The sequence below is a fragment of the Neomonachus schauinslandi genome, chromosome 6 (assembly GCF_002201575.2).
Source record: "Neomonachus schauinslandi chromosome 6, ASM220157v2, whole genome shotgun sequence".
NCBI classification, from domain to species: Eukaryota; Metazoa; Chordata; class Mammalia; order Carnivora; family Phocidae; genus Neomonachus; species Neomonachus schauinslandi.
This window is the reverse complement of record NC_058408.1, coordinates 6960326-6981265: the sequence shown is the minus strand read 5'-3', so window position 1 is coordinate 6981265 and position 20940 is coordinate 6960326.

Sequence of the window (20940 nt, the reverse complement as noted above, 5' to 3'; positions counted from 1 at the left end):
GAAGACCCAATAAGAACTTTATACCTTGGACCTGGGTCAAAGAGAAGCATGATTTGTCATAAGTTAAATACAAATAGTGCCAATGGATAAGCTGAATGGGATTCAAGATAATCTAGGCTAACACCTTCATTTTACCAAAAAGGAAAAAGAGAGGAAAAGTGACTTGCCAAGGTCACGGCTTCTTACTGATAGAGCTGGTTTCTTGAAACTAGGTGATACGGATTTTCTACATGCGGTCATCGTATTATTAAACTGTCGTATCAAATGAGATAAACTATGTAAACAGAGATATTTCTAAAATGTAAAGTGCTAGGCAAATATTGTTTATTGTTAGACTATATACAGTAGATAACAAAATGCAATATTAATTTTAGGCATTTCATTCAAGGAGACTCTGCCTGATTTTCTCTTGCTCCGTGACAGCAAGGAACCACATCGCTCTGGCTCTCTATTAAAACCAGGTCTTTTTCACTTTGTGATTACCTATTCATCTGTCAAGGCATTTCATATTCATTCACTTCTTTAATCACAATTTCTTAATTTCTTAAGAGTTTTAATACTTCAGAGAATGTTTGGGAAAGCTTTATGTAAGTTAACTTATTTTACACTACGGGACTGGGTTGTGTTTGAGGAGGCGAAGACGGGTACATCATGATACCTTGACAATTTTCCACCCTCTTTCTCTGACATACACAAAGGCTTTTGTTCTATTATTCTGTGATTTGTCATTCCTGGATGATTCTTGTGAGGTGGAATAGCTTCATTCTCAAAAGACCTACTTTTTATTTATTCGTTGATTTAAGACCTGTCTTTTGAGCACCTACTCTGTGACAGGTTCTGTCTGAAGAACAGCAGTGAGTGTGCATAAGCAGGCAAGTCCCCACCCAAGTGGAGTTTCCACTCAGGTAGAAGGAGTCAGAAAATAAACATGTAATTCCAGATTGTAACCCATTCCATGAAGAAAATAAGCAAGTGATGTGACAGAAAGAAACTGGATGGCAAAGGGCTCATTTAGCCAACATGGTCAGAAAGGCCTCTTTGAAGAGGTGGGATCTGCAGTGAGATGTGATTGGTGAGAGGAAATGAGCAATGAGCTATGCCTAGAAAACAGTTGCCCAAACAGAGGTTAAGAGCAAGCAAGAATGTTCTTTATCTAAATTGGGAGTGAGAAAAAGGGGACTAGCATGGCCAGAAAACTGAGAACAAGGGGACAGTAGCGTGATACAGAGGTAGAAGGGTAAAGGCCAGATCTTGCAAGGACTTGGTCCAGACACTGGACCTTCTTGGCATGCAATAAAAATCCACTCAAGGGATCAGAGGAGATGACAGGCATGAGCTGGTCACTCTGGCTTTTGTGGAAGTATGGATTGAGGGAAGAACATGGGAACAGGTAGACCAATGAGAAGAATGAGCACTTTAAACCCTAACTCATGAGTTCAAAATGGATATTTACTTTATGAATATTTATTAAATATTATGTGCTAGACATCTCGTTAAGCTCTAGTAACCTAAATATGAATCAGGAATGGACTGTGCTTTTCAGAAACTCATACTTTCATGGGGAAGACCCAGACTGAGTGCCATTATTATAAACTTGTTTAGACAAAACTCCAGGAAAGCACAGAGGATACAGATAAATGCAACCTTGAAAATTTGGAGTCATTTAACAAAGGACGTTAAAGGAAGAATAGAGACTTAATAGGTATATATATATATATATAAAGAGAAGAGCATTACAATAGAGGACACAAGAAAAACAGCTAATTTTATTGGACACTAATTGTGCAGGGCGCTGTTTTAAGCTCTGTATATCAGTAACTCATGTATTTCTCACAATTCATCATGAAAGAAGGCCCTACAGTGGTCCCATTTTACAGATGAGACATAGAGGGTTTGAGTAACTTATCTGAGGTTATGTATCTACTAGGTGGTGGTGACAGGAGGTCAGCTCAGACAGTCCAGGGTCTCTGTTATTAATCTCTATGCTACCAGGGCCATGAAGGATGAAAGAAAGTGTACCATTTAGAGACCACAGAGATGTATATGTGACCATGGCTCTGGGGCAGAGGGAGAGAGAAATGAAGCTAGATGGACACTCTGAGACCGGAAGGGTGTTTCTTTTCACACTGAAGACCAGATTTCACTCTGTAGTTGTTGGGGGGCTAGGCAGGGTATTGAAGCAGATCATAATAGTGTTCTAGAAGTAGAACTTTGGAAGCATTGTTGGTGAATAGAAAGAGGGTGGCAGAAAGTTTGGAGGATATCCCAATAGTCCTGAGGATATCCCAATAGTCCATGTGAAAGACGATGATGATAAAAAACACTACTGGCCAAGGTTGATATAAGCATCAAAGGAGATAGTATGTGGAAAAGTGCTCCTTAAACTATAAATGCTTAGCATCTGGAAGGCATTGTTGGCCCAAACACTATAAACATTGTTTCCACTGAGGGACATTAAACCACACAGGATGTGAGCTGTGTGTGGTCCCCAGGTAAGTTTCTAAATTCCCCACCCTTAGCTCAGGGAGAACAAGAGAAAACATTGCTCAAGCTCTTCTGGGATCTGAAACAAAGAAATAAGCTATTGTGGCAGGCACCGGATTCTTCTCCCCAGTATTAAAAAGGGGCCCCTCTCCCAACGAGGGCAGCATGCAGGCCGAGGCTCAGCCTTAGTCAACATTCACACCATCTCAGATCACAATTTCCTCTCAGCAGTTAGAACCACAGCCCCCCACCCCCAAATTAATAGTTCGTTACAATGTCCGGGACGTCAGTGAGAGTTCAAGTTACCGATTTAAGACCAAAAAGCAAACAACCAGCTGGAGGGTGCTGTACACCAGGGAGATGAACAGGGACTTCCCCGATGTCTCCCTTTTGGGAAATGGGTCTTAACTCTGCATTAAGCTTGGTGGTCACATGCAGGAAATGAGAGCCCTTCACCCTGACACTGGACTAAAACCAGGTGACGTATGGCTCAATTTCCCTTGGATGATGTCACACTTAATGAGCTGGGGAAAAATCTTTCTTTCCTAAGAAGTAAGGGAAGAACCAAAATATCCTTAATCCCAAAGATTTCATCTTTCTTATGCAGAGCTTAGCCCAAGATAGAAACAGGAGTTTCATAAGACTTCATTTACAATGTGCTAATGGAAAGAGATGGCATGGTGTCCTGGAATGTGCTTGAACTTCACAGTCAGGCAGACTTGGATTCTAATTTTAGCTCCTCCACGTACTGACTGGGTGGTCCTGCAAGCTAGGGTAAACGTTCTGAATTCCAGCTTCTTCTTGTGTAAAATGGGATAATAATAAATTATCTGGTAGAGGTGCTCAGTAGTATTTGTTGAATGAATGTTGTTAGGATTATGTGATAAAATGTATGCCAAAGTTATCAGGAATACTTGGGAATCTCAAAACATAACCATTATTATCAGAAATATATTACAAATTTTATATGAATTAGCATTGTGATCATTATTCATCTCCTAAAAAAAACAACCATGGGCTCCCACTTGCCCTCAAATGAAAATGTAAACTTCTTGGCATGACCCTCCAGGACTTGGATGGTTGGACCACAGCACACTTTCATTCCCTCTTCCACTCTATTCATCACATTCATCCCAGACTGCTGAGGAATCCCCACACATCTGTGTATTTTCCCTACTCCGTGCCTCGGCTGACACTGTGCCATCCACCCGGAATATCTGCACAATTCCCTGCCTGTCAGGCTCTCTTCCCCTGCCCTCAGTCCTAACCAATTGCTATCTCTTTTGTCCTTGGCCAGCCCTGTGCTTGAACCTAACCTCTATCTAACTCCCCTTTAAATCTGACTGTGATGCCTTTCCTTGTAATGTTTATGCAAATCCTTATGTTCAACATTTTCTGTGGGTCTGAGAAGGTGCTCACTCTGGAGACATTAATCTAACAAATACAGGGGTGCCTAGGTGGCGCAGTCAGTTACGTGTCTGACTCTTGGTTTGGGCTCAGGTCATGATCTCATGGGTCATGAGATCGAGCCCCATGTGGGGCTCTGCACTCAGCATGGAGTCTGCTTGAGATTCTCTCTCTCCCTCTACCCCACCCCTGTTCTCTTCTCTCTCTCTCTAAAATAACTAAATAAATCTTTAAAAAGAACCCTAACAAATACATACGGACACCATCTGTGTGCTCAGTACCATGCTAGGCAGTAGGGACAGGACCAGACTCTGCACTCTTCAATCCTACATTCTGGTAGGGAGGTGGACAGCAAAAATCAAGTATATAGGCAAATAAATAAAATCATTATGAATTGGGATAAATGCTTTTAAGGAAAAAAAAGACCCAGACCGAAGGATGCCTTAAGAAATAATAGGGTGATGAGTCCTACTTCATATTGGATGAAGAAGCAAGGCTTCTCTAAGAAGGCAATATTTAAACTAAGACCTAAAATATGGGAAGGTGCTAGTTATGCAAATATTCGGGCATCCCAGGCAGAAGAAAGCAGGTGTACAGGCCCTGAGGCCAGAAAAATTCTGATGTATGGAAAACCACAGGGGCTAGGATGTAGTGAGTAGAAGCAAGAACAGCATAGATAAGGTTAGGATAGGATTTTAGATAGGAGCCCACGTAAGAGGCTTGAACTTTATTTCCCCTACAATGTGAGGGGGTGGTTGTGCATTTTATGACTCACATTTCCTGGATCTTTGGCTGTTTTGTGGAAAATAGAATACAGGACATCAAGAGGTTGTATAGGAAACTGTAGAAATTGTCTAGAGAAGGAATGGTAGTGGCCTGCACCAGGCAGGAGGAGAAGACTCCATCCCCAACACTGAAGAGCTTGCATTCCGGTGGCGGAGAAAGTCATTAAACAATTAATTTCAGGAAAATGCTAGACATTCACAAACAGGCAAAATCATAGGTGCTAGAAGAGCAGGAGGGAAGAGCATGAGGTGGTCATGGATGTGAACTGAGTTACTTCACTACCTCAAAGGATAGGTATCATTATTTGTCCATTTCACACATGAGGGACCTGAGCACAAAGAAGCTAAGTAATGTGTTTCATGGTGACACAGCTAGGAAATCATTGAGCAAAATTGAAGCTCAAGCCACTTGGTTCCAGAGGCCATGCTCTCAACCCCCATGCAATATTGCCTCTCATATTGGTTGCGCGTCTCTGCCTGAGCTACTGGAAGCTACTAGAAGCTTCTTGTTTCATGTGCTTGCTTGTTCCAATGATACTTCATTCACATATATGCACTGTTTCTTTTCTTCCAGGGAACCGGGATAATGGGGTCAGCCTCTATCACACCCGTGAATTAAACTTCGCATGTCCGCTTTAAATTTAATGACTTCATTTATTTAAAATTTTTTAATTAAGGTACAGCTGACATATAATATTATATTAGTTGCAGGTGTGTAATAACATAGTGATTTGACAATTACATACATTGTGAAATGCTCACTATGATAAGTGTAGTCCCCATCTGTCACCATACAATGTTATTACCATGGTATTGACTATATTCTCCACGATGTAATTTACATCTCCACGGCTTACTTATTTCATAATTTATTTCATAACAAACAGGAAGTTTGTACCTCTTGATCCCCTTTGTCTATTTTGCCCATTCTCCACCCACCCCTCCTCTCTGGCAACCACCTGTCCGTTATCTGTGTTTATGAGTCTGTTTCTGTTTTTTTGTTTGTTTGCTCATTGGTTTTGTTTTTCAGATTCCACATATAAGTGAAATCATATGGTATTTGCCTTTCTCTGCCTGATTTACTGAATGTAATGACTTCAATCTTCACTCTTCAATCACACAGGTATAATGAACAAATCTAAGTGAAGGCAAGGTAAGAAAGAAGGAACAATTCTGGAAGTCTTATAAATTCATGTGGTAGTTCCCACCAGGATAAATTCCTCTAAGAATATGCCTTATTTTAAAAGTTTTTTTTTAATTTATAATCTTTTTTATATTTATAATAAATCATTTGACTTGACAATTAAGGTGTAAAAACTCATTGTATCTGTTTCTAGAAAGGTCAAGTTTTAAGGAAACACTGCACCAAAATCCTAAAATGAGAACCCACTCGAGGAACCCCTATCAAGTTCCATCCCTTGTTTCTGAGCTCAGTATCACCCCAGTTGAAGGTCATCAGGGAAGCAGCTCTGCAATCTTGTAGGATTTCTGACTGGGGCTTTACTTGTTCACTATGTGAACACGTAAACATCCTTACTCATGTCAATCTACGGGAACAGCTGCCCCTTGTCTCACAGGAAATAACTGATTGAAATAGTATCATCATGCCAAGGTGTTGACCCAGAAATATGGAAGGGCTGTCCCACAATATAGAGTTCAGGTGCCTTGATTGTTTTGGAGGAGCGTTGATGGGTTTTTGTTGAGTCATAAAATGGCCTCAGCCATTTCCTCTTAAAATAACCCATTTCTCTAACACTTCACAGTTTGCAAAGCACTTTTTCTACAATATCTCATTTGCCTTTCACATCAAACTCAGTATGTCCAAAATTGAAATCATTTTGCCCTCTGAAAGCCACTCTGCCTCCAGTGTTCTTTATTCCCATCAATCTGTTCCTGTGATGTTTTTGCTCTGCTCTTCCTCTCCAGCCCTTATTAGCCTGGTTCAGACGCCACCCCCCCCCACCTTGCATCCTCGCATGTACGCTCGAACAGATATCTTCGTTGTTTGTTTTGTTTTGTTTTATTGTTGAGACAGAGAGAGAACAAACGGGGAGGAGGGTCACAGAGAGAGGGAGAAGTGGACTCTCTGCTGAGCAGGGAGCCCAATGTGGGGCTCGATCCCAGGACCCTAAGATCACAACCTGAGCTGAAGGCACATGCTTAACCTACTAAGCCACCCAGGCGCCCCCCCCCTTCATTGCTTTTATCAGAGTGCTCCTGCTTCAAATGAACTCTTTAGGCAGAACATCAGTAATAGAGCAGAGTTACACGAAGCAGCTGGAAGGACAGAAGAGCTTTCCGCCCCCTCAGATCATCTTCTGAAATCCCTGAAGTTTTATTGGAACATAGCCTTGCCCATCCGTTTGTTTGTTTGTTTGTTTGTTTGTTTTTGTCTATGTCTGCTTTCATGCTCTGGTGGCAGTGTTGGGCAATTGCAGTACAGACTATCGGGCTCACAAAGACTAAAATATTTACTCTCTGGCCTTTCACAGAAAACAGAACAAAACAAAACAAAACACCGTGTGGGCTGCTGGTCCATAATATAACAATAGTCTACTAAATGGGCTTCCATATGAACTCTTCTTTCTCTGATTCATCCATCTAGCACACTGCTGTCAGATCCTGCCTGAACAAGTTTATCCCACTAACTTTCTACAAAAGAAAGTTCCAATTTCTTCACCCAGACTACCCAACACTTAACTTCCAAGTACCTTTTCAACCTTAATTTCCAGTCCTTTCCCAAACACTCTGAAGTATTGGCTTTTCTCTCTCAGTGGTCCATGCTTTCTTATACCCAAGTCATTTTTATCTAGGAAAAGCCTTCTTGCTTTTAGCTACCCAATCTCCAAACTTGATATCCCTTCAGAAGAGTTAATTGAGCCCACAGTGAAAAAAGACCTCCTTCCTTCAATTTGCCAAAGTACTTTTATCACTACCTATCATGACATTGAGCAATTTCTATCATAAATGCTAATTACACACACACACACACACACACACTAGTGTTCTTTCTTTTATTGTCTTAGAAACTGATTGATGATAAGAGGCTGACCATATTCCATCCTTGCAGAACCTACTGGTATCCAGTATTCGTCTTGCATTTAACAAGCTTAAGCTAAAGAGTTGCTGAATGAATAAACCCATGATCCTGCAGAGTAAGAATTATTATACCATCCATTTTACCAATGAGTAAACTAAGAAATTGGCTGTGTGTCAGTCAGGATAAATTAGATACTACTACAGTAATATACAACCTCCCAAATCCAAATGCACTTAAGAGAACAAAGACTTCTTTCTTGTTCATTCCATGTGTCCTTTTAGGCTGTGTTGCTGTTGTCTGAACTCTGAGACAAGAGCTCTGTCTGGAATATTGCCGGTATTCAATGAAAGCTTTTTCTTAGGAGTGATATACATTAGTTCTGTTTATATGTCATTGGTCAAAGCCAATCACATGACCAAGCTTGATGTCCAAGGGGCAGACAAGCATAATCTGTCCCCTAGAAGGGGCAGCAGATATTTCTGACAAGGTCTACCACGAGGAAGTTAAATGACTCATCCAAAATCACACAACGAGCGAGTGACAGAAGAGGCAGTTGAAAGGAAGTCATTTGACATGTAAGTCCAGTTTCTCTTTCACGCCATCATAAGGAAACTGACTACCAGAGGGAATAAAGCGGTGCCTATAGGAGCAGTTCTGCTCTAGCCACTCGAAACGACCCACCAGCCGGGAATACTCAAAGGGGAGAAAACAAATGAGATCAGTGATTTCTTTAGGTCAGTTCCTTTAGGGTATAACAGGTGGAGAATCCACAACTGTGGCCACAGATGGAAATACAGGAAGTGACAGCTTCCATTATTGTTGATTGCCTTAAGAAGCTGCTGGAAGCAGTGAGAATGCAGTAAATGGAATAAAGCTTCAGCTGCATTACCCAGGCTCTAAATACCATTACCAGCGCTCGGGAACAGAAAGGCCTGCGGAGCCTGGATTGCACCAGGATTATGGGCACATAGATCAGGCCAAGGGTGACTTTGCTCATATATGTCTCTTTAAATGTACTCATCTTCCTATTAATGGCAAAATCATTTGGATTTGGTTCATATAAGCAGAGCAGATTTCTGGTCATTTTTATGGAGAATTCGGCAAATAGTTAATTAGCTTCTACTATGTTCTGGGCACTATGCTGGACCAGGGGAATGAAGCAGATATAATTGCTGACCTCACAGAAGTTATAATCCAGTACAAAATGCAGACATGAAGTATCACATCATTATGAGGGTACTGAAAAAAAAAAAAAAGAGAAGAACAGGGTTGTAGCAGACACTCTTGGTGGTCTGACAAGATTCTCCTGAATCCCTTTTACTGTTTCTGTGAGCTTCTCCCCCCAGCTTCTGATGCCTTCACTTCTATTGCCCACACCTGACTCTCCCTTTGGAGGACCATCTTCAAGATACTGGAGCAACTTCGGCAGCAAGCTCAAAAAGGGGGAGTTGCCTAGGAGTTTAAGTGCCTTCTCCCAGTGACTGGCAGTAGACTGTGAAAGCCAAGCTCACTTGCTTTTCCAGGGAAACAAAGCCATAATTCATACTACAGAGTTCCCCTGAGGCTGGGCCTTTGATGCAGTTGTACCTTTGCTAGGTGTTCCGGCCAGTGGAATGCCCCCCACAGACATCCAACTACAAGGAGCATAATTGACAGATGGCCCCAGCGACTGCCTCTGAAATTCATTATTGGGTTTGTACTGAGGCCACCCCCCCCCCCCACGCTGCTCCTAGCCAATGAGTGTGAAGGAACTCAAGAGTGGGAGACACAGGACTCCTCCGACAGGTGACTTTGGCTCAAGGTCTATTTGACAGTCTCAGCGAATTTTCCTTACACTGAGTCTAGGGCTGTCTCCCTCCAACTCCCTTTCCTTTTCTTCCTCACTTAGGGTCAGACCTGCCTCCCAGCCCTATGACCCTCCCATCCCGTCCTGACTCCCCTTACCCATTTCCTCTTATAGGCATTTCCCTAATAAAACTCTCAAATGCTTAATCCCATCTTGGTATCTGCTCCTCAGAGGATCGGGACAAACACAGTGGGCCTCCCCCTGACTCCCAACATCTTCATAGTTCTTCCCGTGAGTACTTGCACATGAATCCTCATCCAGCATCTGCTCCTGGGGGATTCCAGGTAAGACAAGGACTCAGTGGGACATATAATAAAGAGAACCTAACTAATGATATGACAGTTTTGTTGAGGTTTGAAAGAATAGTCAAGGTAAACAGGCAAAGGGATAGGAGGGGAAGGATGTTCCAAGTAGAAGAAATATCACCTTCCAAGGCTGGGAAGCAAGAGTGAGAATGTCAGAGTCAAGGAAGGGAGCAAGTAATGTGGTGAGAGATGGAGGAAGAAGCCAGCTAAGGACAGTCTGGTTGGCCATGCCAAGGGATTTCAGTATTCCCCGAGAAAAGCAAAGAAGCCATTGTAAGACTTTAAGCAGGGAGGGGAAAAGAGTCAGATGTGCATCCTTTAAAACATTATTCTGGAGCATGAATGGCAGAGTACACTAGAAGTGAGGAGTTAGGGTGGCTCTGGCGAGGGCAGGGGGTCTATGAGCCACAGCCGACAGCTGGTTTCTGCAGGGCCCAAGAACAGAGAATTTTTTTTCATTTTTTAAAAGATTTTATTCATTTATTTGAGAGAGAGAGAGAGAGAGAGAAGAGGAGCAGGGTGAGGGGCAGAGGGAGAAGCAGACTCCCCGCTGAGCAGGGAGCCCAATGCAGGACTCGATCTCGGGACTCTAGGATCATAACCTGAGCCGAAGGCAGACGCTTAACTGACTGAGCCACCCAGGTGCCCCTGTTTTTTTCATTTTTTAAAGGGTTGTAAAAACAACAACCAAAAGGAAGAGGAACATGCAATAGAGCCTGTGTATGCTTCTGGAAGCCTAAAATACTTACTGCCTGGCTCTTTACAGAAAAAGTTGACTGACCCCGGGCAAGAGTGAGAAGGAGAAGATGGGGGAAGTAATTGCATCAAAGGAATATTTTGGAGGTCAAATGAATTAAAATTTTTGATCTATTGGATTTAGGAGATGAGAGGAGAAACTTGGGCAGTTGGATGGATGGAGGTATTTACTGAAAATGGAAGGCGAGACTGGCTTGGGAGACTCCACAGGACATTCATAACATTGGGATTTACCTTTGTTCATTTTAACCACATTCAATTCGATGGTTTCATAGCACAGACTATACAGATGAGAAAATTGCAATCTGTTCTCAGGCACATTACAGTCTTCTAACAGGAAGAAATTAAAAGTGAAGTTAACACAATACAAAATCATGTCAGATGAGTGTCACTAAAGAGTTACAAAATGCCAAGGAGTTTCAGAGGAGAAGAGAGAGATTGGGATCATACCAACTTAGAAAAAAAAACAGGAAGGGTTTTATAGAAGATGTGTCATCCAGTAAGCCTTGAAATTATGACTAGGATTTCAAGAAATAGAAGACAACTTGAGCTAATCCCAGGATCCCTCTTGGTGCCACATACAAACATCTGCAGAACATCAAGCAAAAATTATTGAAAATTGGGGGCAGCTGAGTGCTTCATTCAGTTAAGCATCCAACTTTTGCTTTTGGCTCAGGTCATGATCTCAGGGTCGTGAGATCAAGCCCTATGTCAGGTTCTGTCCTGGGTGTGGACCCTGCTTAAGATTCTCTCTCCCGCTGCCCCTCCCCACGCTTGCGCTCTCTTTCTCTCTCACTAAAAAAAATAAAAAATAAAAATAATCGAAAATTGATTCCAATCTTACACATTGCCAATTCATAGCCAGTGCTGCACTTATAAATTCCCCCTTCCTCTTCTGTCCTATTGTCTGTCATCTTCAGCAGCTTCAGACCCTTCCTCTATCCCATTTACAAGAAGTACTTGGCATCTGGTTTTGTCTCCCGGAAGCCTGAGCACAACAGTGGCCACGACTCTTTTCAAAGGGTTGGATTTGGGGGAAGGGAAGGAGGGCTGACTCACCTGTTAAAAAGTGTTGCCCTTGTCCCAGGAAAATAGAGTGAGCAGCACAGAGACCTGTGTTCTAGGACAATGATTGGAAGCTGGGTAAGTATAGGATGAACAGAGAAAACTGACACTATGTCTCAGGGTCTACTATGTGGACCTGTCCTACAAGCTCTCAATAGGTTTGACAGTGTGAGGTGTGAGGCCTGCATTAATTGGATACAAGAGAAATGACCGTACTTGTTGAATTAGAGGGGAAAGGGGGCAAATAAAATTTAGATTTGATGAATTCTACACACCTTAATTTTCTGTTGTACTGTTGAAACAGTATTCAATTTTTAGGAAGAAAAGTCAAGTTATGGGTGGGGGGTGGGGGGAATATTTACATTAAAATTCTATTTTTCAAAGCTTCCAGACTGGGATCTGAAATGGGCACACAGTTGGCCCAACCTCGGTCTCTAGGCCTTAACCCCCATCTCCTGAGAACCCCACTGATAAATGGGAATTAATGTTCATGCTCCTATGAGCCACTGAGTCACCAGAGATCCAATTATGCCCATTACACTTTGCCCCCTTAAGGCAGAGAGTGGACTAATGCACTTTAGAAAGATTTTTGGTAGTAAGTCTTGAAGCGAAGATGTTTTTCATTTTACATTTCAGGTAATTGGAAAATGAGGCCATGATTGTTATTAGCTACATTTTTGGCCTAACTCTAAGTCAAAAGTACAGGGCTAAGTGTTGTGGCTGATGAAAAGACAAAGAAGAAGGGTCCTAGCTTTAAAAATAGACACACACAAATAACGATATGGGGGCAGGGGAGGGGGTACGGCCCATTCAGGGTGTGCTCTGATAACCTCAAATGTTGCATCTCGAACGGTGGTGCTATGGTGAGTTTTGATTTTAAATCCTATCATGATTTCAGCTGCCAAATTAGTATCTTACCCAAAACTAGAGGTGGAGGTTTTTCATTTCAGTTTTATGTTTATTATTTTTGCTCCTTGTCTTTCTGATCTGTCATGCTGGTTAAAAGGTGGGATGGAAGGAAAACGTGCTGACAGGGGAGGAGTTTTCTCTTGTTCTCTCTTTTTAGCAGGCCCTGCTTGTGTTCGGGCACTGCATTCCTCTTGGATAACTGACACCTGTCTCACTACCTCTGCCCCCAGCCGCGGCCATCCATTTACAGAATGGGCATTTATTGGGCAGCCACTATATTCTGGCCCCTTTAAACCTATGGAGACAAAACCTGCCTGCACAGTGTCCTCGTACATTTTCACAACGTTTTCTCAGTTTCCAAGGTGATTTCACATTTTTTAAAGATTTTATTTACTTATTTATTTGAGAGAAAAAAAACACAAGCGGGGGGGAGGGGCAGAGAGAGAGGGAGAAGCAGACTCCCCGCTGAGCAAGGAGCCTGACTCGGGGCTTGATCCCAGGACCCTGAGATCATGACCTGAGCTGAAGGCAGACACTTAGCCAACTGAGCCACCCAGGCACCCCTGATTCCACATTTCAATCAAGGAAATGTGTCTTATTTCTCCCCCCTTGGAGAAAATGGAGATGAGTTTGCTGTTGGAAGTCTTTGAAAAGGAAGTTCATTTCTATTTGATTATCCATCCAAGAAAGCACCCTGGGGATTATTCTCATTCTCTATGAAATTTTACTCTCTAGATCAGAAGTCTCTCTGGTTAAAAATCAGAAAAGGAAGGAATGGTTTCTATAAAGCTTACACCAACACAATGTGAGAGATATTTAGAGATCTGCAAGAAATCAGGAAACATGCATGGGTCATGTCTTGGAGGTTCTGAAAACTGGCTCAAATCCCAGAAAATCCATGTCCTTCCTCCTGACCCAGCACAGCACCCATGTGCTGTCATATGCACCTTCTTTTGTAGCCTTCAGAGCAAGCTCTGGTCTGGGGGTGGCATGAGGGGAAGAAAAACAATTTTAAGTCTTTTTTCAGATGAGGAAAAAAATACAGTCCAGAGAGCCCAAGTTAGGGAATTATTGAAGATTAATAATTAGTTAAGTAATTGCTAATAAGTAATTACCAGTCAGGTTGGAGTCCAGATCTTCTGACTCCAATCCCCGTGCTTCCCTTGATAGCTCACAGCTGTTCTCTGAAGTGAGGTCTCTTTGAAGTCTCGTTAGAGACCCACATAGAAATGGCTGGGCCTTTTTGCCAGTGGGTATCCAGTTTCCATTCTACTTTATACAAATCAAGTGGGAAAATGCACCAGGCTATTAGAAATGATGCCACTAGAGCACTGCTGATGGGAACTGTGGGCGATTTAATCTGCTTGGAGATGCCGAACACCATCCAACGGGAGGTTGCTATGGCAATGGTACTCTTATCTCAGTGGCTTTAAACAAAAATATCTCAAGAGCAAAGCAATTAGGTAAGTAGAGCAGTGTGTCTGCATTGTTTCATGCATTCATTTTCCAATGATTACTGTTTTATTGTTGTGCCTTGGGCTCACAGGTCCCACCTAATATAGCAATTCTGCCCAGGGGAGGGAGACTGTGTGTGTGCATGCATGCACATGCGTGTGTATGTAGTGTGTGGATGTGATGGGGGCAGTACCTTGGATTAGCACCTGCCCCCAAAACTCCTTTCGCAAGTGGCACCGTATGGCATGCTCCCACTCAAGTGCAAGACCACAGGTTACACACACAACCTCAGATTGGACTTGTCAGAGGGTTACGAGTGCATGTCATGGGAGCAGTGTTCATCTGTGCCTTGCTTTTCTCCCTCTAAATTAAATTTAAGCGCCTCTCCATGTTGCTGCTTCTAATTCCCTGTGACTCAGATTGTCATTTCTCAAGGCTCCCCAAACAGCTTTTGCTTCTGTTTCTAATGCCTGGCATCCCTACCTGCCCAACCAGGCATCACCACTACCACCCTCAACCTACCCCCTTCTCTGCCATGGAAATAGAGAACTCTCGCCTTGAGTTGCTTATTCATCGCAGGTGAATGTTGCCAGGGACAGAGCATCAAGTTCTCTGGGGTTCCTCTTGTATCCATGCCCAATGCAATGGGCAAGATGAAAGGAAATGACTTTTATTGAGAACCCACTATGTGCAGGGCTTTAGTCAGGCACTTCGGATGTTTTCTCAGTTGGTCCATCCTGTCAATAACCCAGATGAGAAATCAGGACGCATAGAGGCAAACAACACATCCCAGAATCACACAGCTATTAAGCAGCCGAGCTGGGCTAGAAACTCAGGGCTGGATGAGCCCACGTGGCCTTACTTAAGGATGGTTTCCGTATTAAAATGTGGAAGGGTCAATAGCTCATCCTCTGCCCTGCTTTCGGTCTACTGTCTGGCTTTTTAACCACTGTCTCTATCATTCATATCAGCGACTCTCAATCAGAGTGATTTTGCCCTCCAGGGGACGTGTGGTAATGTCTAGAGCCATTTTCAGTGGGGGAATACTACTGGCATCTAGTGGGTGGAGACCAGAGGGGCAATGCACATAAATAACCCCTACAACAAAGAACTATCCTGTCCGGTATCAGTCGTGCCCTGGTTGAGGGTCCTGAGTTAGAGAAGCTGTATGGATTCTCAGGAGCTGGGTAATATTGTATCTTTTACCTGTAGAAATCAGTTCACTGACTTCTACCCAACCTTCACTCAGGTGGGAAAGTCTAGAGCACAAGCCCACTTCTGGGAAGACTCTGATCATCTGCCTTTCACGAGAGTCCTTTGAAGGTGTTAACACAAAAGTTAATTGTTAAATAGAACAATAAGAAATGTTACAACTGCTATGATAATTTGTCAGGGGGACACATGGGCAGTATCTGTGTAGGAAGTCGGGAAGCTGCCTTCGCAGAGGTGGTGATCAGCTTGAGCTGGACATACAGAGTAGGTGAAATCACTTAAAAGCATAAAGTTGAACGAAAATCAAAATGTCTGCACTAATGCTTCAGGGAAGCTTGATTTCGAAGGTAACCTTTTCCCTCTCTTCGGCAAACCTCCCCTCCTCCCTTCTTAGCCTTTTGTTTCAGGAACCCAGTACCACCCTGAAGACAAGACAAAGGTTGGAAGCAAGTAGATGATTCCTGTCAAAACCAGCTAGATCCTGTATTTCCCTTTGAAAACCCCTAGCACCTTCCTCCAGGCAGACTTGCTGTTTTTTGTAGGCCATAGCCTACTGCAGCTTCCTTTGCCTAATAAAGCAATAAAGCTATTGTTCCTCTGTCTCCCAAACTCCCTCAGTTATATTTTGGCTCCGAAGCATGCAGGTCGGTTTTCGACAACATAGGGAGGCCCTCACCAGGGAGACAAGTGGAGAAGTGGGCATTCTGAGAAGAGCGGACAGTGTGAGTTGTCTTGGGGTTTGAAAGAGTGTGGCTTTTTGGGGAACATGGGGTGGTCAGTGTGCCTAGAGCATAAGGGAGTGGCAAAATAAAGCTGGACAGGTAGCTAGGAGCCAGATCTTAAAGGACCTCATGGAACTTCAATTTTGTCTTCTAGGTGACAGGGAGCTTGCTCTACTGGTTCCATATTTCCACTTAGTAGAAGCATGATATCCCAGCCTAAGGACCAGCTGCCATTTCCCATCCAACAAAACCTCTTAAGAATATACCGATTTATTAGTTTCACGTGGCCACCATAACAAAATACAAACTCGGGGGCTTACAACGACAGAAATATACTCTCTCACAGTTCTGGGCATGAGAGTCTGAATCAAGGTGTCAGCTGGACCATACTCTCCCTTGGAAGCCTCTAGGGAGAATCCTTCCTTGTCTCTTCTAGCTTCTGATGATTGCTGGCAATTTTTGGTGCTCCTTGGCCTTTAGACCCAGCTCTCCAGATTCTGTGTCCATCATCCCATGACATTCCCCCTGTGTGTCTGTGTCCAAATTTCCCTCTTCTTATAAGGACACCAGTCACATTAGATTAGGGACCACCCTAATCCAGGATGGCCTCATTTTAACTTGATTACATCTATGAAGACCCCATTTCCAAATAAGGCCACATTTACAGGTTCTGGGTTAAGGACACAATTCAACCCACAACATCTCATTGGGTCCTATGTCCCTCCTTACAGAGGTCAAGCCCCTCTGAGCTGTGACTAACACTGTATGCTGGGACCTCAGCTCAGAGGACACTCTATCTCCATGTCCATACTCATGTCACTATCTGAAATGGGATGAATACAATCTACCATGTAAAGTTCTTTGGAAGAATTGAAAGAAATTATGTCTGAGATAGCTGGACTGAGGCAACACCTCACAAAGCTGAGCCTGCCAAGGTAAACTGTGGCTCTGTCTTTGCAGGACTCTCTGCCTGGCTTTTTAGCCACATAAAATGCACCATGGAGCATTTTTTCCTGAAGAAGAGCCCATGGGGGAACTGAGGTGCAGAACTCATTGTCCTTATCATCTGAGACGATGTAGCTACATTGTCAGGAGGTGGGTGCCTTTAGATTTTACCTGTTGTCTTGTTCTGTTGGTTTTCTGTTTTGGTTCCCAAGGCTATTATCTACACACAAATATCTCCCTCAGGAACATCCTACAAGTTGGTTTCGCACCTCCCAGGCTCTGGCATGTGGGAGAACACAGCGCCAGGACTGAGGAAACAGTAAGGCACACTTAAAGGGACTGAAGTAAAAACTTGAGCTGTCTTCTTACAGCTGCCATGAATTGGTTGTGTGACCTTGAACAAGTCAACTTCTTCTTCGAAGCCTCAATTTCCCTCTCTAAAAACTGTGGTAATAAGACTTCCCTGTGCCTAACACTTAAGATCATCATGCAGAAGTGATTCATTAATGCTCTAACCTGGTAAGTGGTAGTTAGCAACATTTGTGTTTCTCTCTCATTACTGGCCTAAATACACTCCCACCTCATTTATTCCGTAAAATTAAAGATTAATTCTTCCTTAAATCACCTCTTCACTTTGTTAAAGGAAAGCTGACACCTTACTTCACAAAAACAGTTTGGACCATCAGGCATATTCCCCCCGTCCATCTCAGTGTACACCTGCCCCCCCCATTGACCCTCTCAGGTTCTCTTCAATCCACAGAAGTTGACCCCATCCCTAGCCCAATGCCTCAATGCCAAGTCTTCTCTAAGCAAAGTGACTCAGCTTTAAAAAGCAAAGTAATAGCAAATTCGTCATTTATGTGGATTGTTGACATATACCACAAGCTCAAGGCCATTCTCCTCGTAACTTACACAACTCCAGGCTACACAGTGGAATCTCCAATTGCCCACGTAAAGGGAAAGGTACACACATAGGGAAATCTGGCAAAATTAAGAAGTCATTCAAGTTTGTCGTCCATTTTCTTCTCCATGTCTTTCAGATATACTGACTTCTTCTCTTTAGCCTGTAGTGCCACAAAAGTCAGAAAAGTACTTGACGCTATTTATTTAAAAACATTTTGCGGAGTACTTACCATGTGCTAATACTGGGATTACAGAAAAACAGCCAAATATCCTACACCCACCAATTCTCCAACTCTCCAGACAGCAACTGGCTGTCCTACAATTCAATGTAGTTCTGACACTAACTCCTCAGGGTTAGCACAGACCCCACAGGCTAAAGGCTCAGGCCCATAAAACTGCCCCCACTTCAGATGCCAGCCTCGAGTCCCAGCTTGCCACCTGCACTTCTAACTGAATGACTCTGAGCCAGCGTCCCCACAATACCCTCCTCAGGTTCGATAGTTTGCTAGAGCATCTCACAGAACTCAGGAAAGTGCTTTACTTACTATTATCAATTTATTACTGAGGATACAAATGAACAGCCAGATGAAGAGACATAGAGAGCAAGGTCCAAGCATCCCGAGCACAGGAGCTTCTGTGCCCCTGGAGCTGGGATGCAACACCCTTCTGGTTTGTGGATGCATTCACCAACCCAGGAACTCCCTGAACTCCATCATTTAGAGGATTTTTTTGGAGGTTTCAGCCCACAGGCATTATTGGTTATTAACTATCTCCATCCCCTCACCCCCTCCCTGGAGGTTGGGGGGTGGGGCTGAAAGTTCTATGCTTCTAATCATGGTGTGGTCTTTCTGGTGACCTGAAGCTATCCAGGGACCTGCAAAAGTCCCCTCATTAGAACTAAAGATGCTCCTATCACTTAGGAAATTCCAAGGGATTTAGGAGTTCCGTGTCAGGAAACAGGGGCAAAGACCAAATAAATATTTCTTATTATGTCACAATATTCACAGCCTATAAGGATGTGACTCTTGCACCGAGTTCTGAAAAAGATGTTTTCATATGTGTCACATGAGTAGAAAAATATTTCAGACAGGGAATATCCTACGGAAAGGCAGAGGGCATTGAACTGCCTGTGCATTCAGAAAACAGCAAGCACACAGTTAAGACCACGAGGTAAGGTGGGATAGAGCAGCAAGTTCTTCTCTAGGCCCAAGCAGTTATCAGATACACCAGCTGAGGAACGTGGGCTTTTTCCTGCAGGTGCTGCAAGGCTGCTGTGGAATTTGAACCTGGGGAGTGACATGATCAGCTCTGTGTAAAAAGAGTCAGAGTCAAACCCAGGAAACAAGGAAGGAGATGATGTTTATCTGAACAAAGGTTTTAGCAGGAAGGAGGGATTTGAGAGAAGGTAGAGGCAAGGGGAATCGACACTGATCACAAAGTGTGGGTGCAGGGGAGGATCATGGGGAGGAACACAGGGCAGCAGGTTGGTCTGGGGAGAGCTCTGTACCTTGGTTGGGGCATTTGCCTGGACACGGGGTTGCTTGGAGCACTGTGCTTTATTCTTTTCTGAATACTACCAAATTTGATTTAAAAATTTCTGCCATTACGGGCGCCTGGGTGGCTCAGCTGGTTAAGCGACTGCCTTCGGCTCAGGTCATGATCCTGGAGTCCCGGGATCGAGTCCCGCATCAGGCTCCCTGCTCGGCGGGGAGCCTGCTTCTGCCTCTGACCCTCCCCCCTCTCATGTGCTCTCTCTCTCTCATTCTCTCTGCCTCAAATAAATAAATAAAAAAAAAATTTCTGCCATTACAATATCCTAAGGGGCCTGGGAAGGATGACAAGAGTATGGCCTCCTCTGAAGTGTGATTATTATGGGCACGGCTCTCCCCAGTCGCTTCACGCCCCTCCATTCCCCTTCCAGGAACAACTCTCTTGGAGCCCATTCTCCCAGACAGTGATTTCACTTTGGACCAAACTGAGACTGAGGTATCTGAGCATCATCTGATAAAGATGCTCACAGGGTGTTGCAATTTGTATATATACATACAAACCGAATACTAATACACAGAATATATAGTAAGAATACATATACTTAATTATATTGCGTATGTTCTTTTTTTTTTGGTAAATAACCATTTGCAACAGAACAGATACAACCCCTAACATTTATTTTCATGACTTAAGGCAAAAAAACCCAAACGGCAGTCATTTTTTTCAGGTAAAAATCATGTTTCCTGAAAAAAGGTTGGGGTTCATCTTCCATCTCACACAAGTGCTGTTCCTCGAGACAACCCCAGCAGAGGGCCTTCCATTACTCATAGGGTATTTAAAAGACATCAATGGAAGGGTTAAGATTCAAGAAAATTAATAATTTTACAGTCCACTGTTTTTATCAAGAACACTTTTAAGAGAAACTGGCTTTGGGGGTGCGTACGTGGCTCAGTTGGTTAAGCATCTGCGTTCAGCTCAGCTCATGATCCCAGGGTCCTGGGATCCAGCCCCGCGTTGGGCTCTTTGATCAGTGGGGAGTCTGCTTCTCCCTCTGCCCCTCCCCCTGCTTGTGCTCTCTCTCCCTCTCAAATAAATAAAATCTTTAAAAAAAAAGAGAGAGAGAGAGAGAGAAACTTGCTTTTTATTTTCTGTGGGTGAAGAATGTAATGACCACAAGGCCAGTTTGGTACTTGGATTCCCGCTGAGGTGTGGGAAGATTTGCCCAGTATTTTCTCACAGCCTCAGTTCTGACGTCGACATTATTTTACTTAAAGAAATGACTGACACCCAAACTACGGCAATGCAGACATAGGTATTTGATAGACATTTTCTCAAAAATGAACGAAATGAGTCCATCCCTTCATGGAAAACAACTGACAGTATTTGTTACCAAAGGTAAAATTGGGGCTTTCCACTGAAAATTAAAATTTTCAAAAACTTGTGTCTTCCATGGGTTTAACGACTTTCCAATACGTCATGACTTTTTTGATGAGATGACTGGTGATAGTCATAGATTTTTTAAATATTGTATAAGGACATATGTCAATTTTCGGAAGAACCACACAACCATTGAAGTATTATTTTCCAAAAGAGCAAAATCATCCATGGGTAAAAA